Raw genomic sequence first — 3370 nt, forward strand, 5'->3', positions numbered from 1 at the left:
ACGAAAGACACTATCAATAGGAAAACGAAAGACAAACAGGCTTTGGAAACTGTAGAATTCTTAAGTTTCATATATTGTGACGAAGAAGAATTGACGCCTTCCGTAAGAATATTATAACAAGCGCGCCGACCACAGGACACTCACAGCAAGATGTTCCGGCGAAATGACCCTTGAGCAGAAAGCAAACATGCCAAAGATAAAGTGCCCTGAAGGTGCGCTAACGGAAGAAGTTGAGCTATTTGGTACGTATTCGCGACGCAAGCAACGGTTGCAAGTACAGTGTTCTAGAAGAACCTGTTCTAGAACACTGTGGTGGCGAGTGAGCGCCTGTGTCATGCTGTCATGCATTCTTCGCGTTTTTCGCTCTCGTTTACCATGTATGCATTGAAGTTGATCGCTGCGCAGTTCAAGCTTCCTTGCTTGCATACTCTTCCTGGCACATAATCCAACTTCATTGTTTAGAAGTGCATCTCAAGATGTTAACGTTCAAGAGCGATTCTGCGTGGTTACATCATGCGAGATCAAGGTATTAACAACAAAACAGCGAAAAAAGCAACAGAATAGTTTGTAGACCAGCCGAGGTTGGTTGATTGGTTGTTTGGTTCACAGGAAGGGAAAGGCGCAGTATCTGTCACACTTGTAGCTGTGGACACCTGAACCGCGCCGTAAGGGAAGGGAGAAAGGTGGGAGAGAAAGTGGATAGAGAGAAAGAGGAGCCGTAGTGGAGGGCTACGAAGTAATTTGGACCACCTGGGGATCTTTAACGTGCGCTGACATCGCACAGCACACGGACGCCTGTTCGTTTCGCCTCCATCGAAACGCAGCCGCTGAAGTCGGGATCAAACCCGGGTACTCCGGCACAGTAGTCGGGCGTCGTACCACTGCACCACTCCGGCGGGGCGACCAGCCGAGGTGCCCCCAGTTTCTGCATCGTTAGCTCTATAACGATTTCACATTCATTGACGAAGCGGCAAACGCAGGCACAGCATGGCTCTATGACTTACGGCAGTGGAAATTTCACAGCTTTATTAACACCGCATAGACACAATGGGATCGATGTTTCCTCGAGAAGCGATCTGCATATGTGCCATTTTTCTTATTACGTTATTGTATAACGTTAACCTTCACTTAAAAAAGCAAGGGGGGGGGGGGGGGTTGATTTACGCAGCGTGAACATGGTTGATATTCATCCTTTCCAGTCCTCCTTCATGCCGTGTAAACCATCTTCTTCCTCTCGTTCTACCTGGTTCCTTAAAGTGAGACGCACAAACAATCTTGTACACCGCGAGAATACGCCCATCATCGCACGAGCGATAACAAACGACTCGTCTACAGCGTCATTGCAAAGCGCGGAAGGCAAGGATGAAAGAACTGCATTGTATGTTCTGCCATGGTGTTTGCACCACTTGTCATACACGCAGAACAAGGAGGATTATTTCACAGAAAAGGAAACGGGCTTAATTGATTAGTGAGTTGGCGCATCAAGACCTGCATGTATACATATAGTGCAAACAAAGCACTTCTCAGGGGCGGTGGGGGTGGAGTCCATCATACTATATACTCAAAATAGCGCATTCATGTCTATCACACGACCAGTGACCCCTGCAAAAGCGCTGCGGGCGTGATAAGATCGCCACACACGCAGTGCGCTAACAGGTTTGAAAAGGTCGCGCGTGCTCGGTATAGGGGCCTCTGCCACGCTCGTATATCGAGGTCTTCGTGTCACCTCTTTATTTCATTCTTTTTGAGCATGTGTTTTGCTCATAGAGTGCTCTTGCAGAGCTGAAGCCGTTTGCACGATGTGCCGATATTCAGAATGCTGGACGGAATGTTTATGGAGCGCGTTTTCTTATTAGCTCACCGTGGGTGAGCGTCAGTGCAGGCTCCTCTCTGATTCGCCATTCAACAAGAGCTGCCTTAACGTTGCCTCCGTTCAGCCTTATTATGATCGAATTATCATTACAAAATCATCAAAAGGGGCATAGGGGCATGATAGCCACCCCAATATACGTTTCTTTATTGAAGACAAAGAATAAACGAGGAAGGGGCCATTATATATCGCGTGATTACGGCATCGTCCTCCCAATATGACGGGCGCGTACAACGAGAGAATTATAACAGCACTGCAGCGCTTTTTTTACTAGCGGACTCTGTTCCGGCTTTCATAGGTTGTGCAAGGCGAAAATAGACGTCTTGGTTTTTGTCAGTCCTCACTGGTGACCAAGCAAGCGGGTCTGAGTGGGCACCTTAGCATTCTTTTGTGGGTGGTTGCAAGGGGTTGCGGGGCTATGCAAGCATCATCCAACACAAGCGCTACTTCATCGTTTGAGTGCAGCCACCATGCCGTTACTGTTTTTGTCTTCTTCGCCACTTTGTCTTTGTTTGACCTCCTAGGCATTAGCATATGCTCACGCGGCCACCCGTGGTGACTCTTATCGGCACCTCCCGTACACAGCAGACAGAGCGACTCGGCAGCCACGCGTTCGAAGTGTACAGATGGAATTTGGCGTGACAGTAATGCCGTACTTATTCTCGACTCACTGGAGCGCACGCACCATGCATGTTTTATGCGTATTCAGAGAGACCAACCGCGCCTGCTGGCTGCACGTCCATATAGAGGCATGCTTGACGCGCCGGTGCGCAGCTGGCTGAAGCTGCATGAGCTGCCGAACTGCGTTGACAGACGATGTGCCGCTTAGAAAAGAGGCGACGGCTGTTACTAGAAGAAAGTGCTACGATCGAGTGTATGTAGTGCAATTACATCCCGCTCAGAAATAAATTGTATTGACCACAAAGAAAAGCTTTTCTTCGTACCCGCATGGCTGCGCTTGGGTGGATGCACCTTGGGGGATTCCCTATTGGACAAGCGCAGTTCCAAGTTCGAGTTGTTTATCAATTTGATTTCTCCCTGCCATCTGATTGCAGGCCATCCTGCAGTGGAAAACTCAGTTGGTAGGGACTGCAACGGAAAGTCAAACCTCAAACCTGCACAAAGTATTTTTCTTCAACTCCGAAGTTTCTGAGGAAGCTGTTTACTTTTCGTTCGCAGCCACATAACTGCGCGTGTATGCATTCCAATGAGTAAACACTCTCTTATCCCGAATGTAGTCCTATTTGGGGGATTCCCCTGGTAACTTTGAACCAAAAAGAAATTACAACTCCAAAATCATTAGAAAAAAAAAATGCACCTGCAAACCAATAGTTTTTTTTTTCTTTTGTTTTTGTTTTTCTGTGTACATTAGTTTCAGAAACAACTATTTGGTTTCTTGGTTCGTTTGGTTTATCCAATTTAACATCCAAGAGACTCAGCTCAGGGACATTGTAGGGGAGAGCTGCGTAAATTTCGACCACCTGGGGTTCTTAACGTGTA

The sequence above is a fragment of the Amblyomma maculatum genome, chromosome 1 (genome assembly GCF_055883805.1).
Source record: "Amblyomma maculatum isolate TAMU_Amacu chromosome 1, ASM5588380v1, whole genome shotgun sequence".
NCBI classification, from domain to species: domain Eukaryota; kingdom Metazoa; phylum Arthropoda; class Arachnida; order Ixodida; family Ixodidae; genus Amblyomma; species Amblyomma maculatum.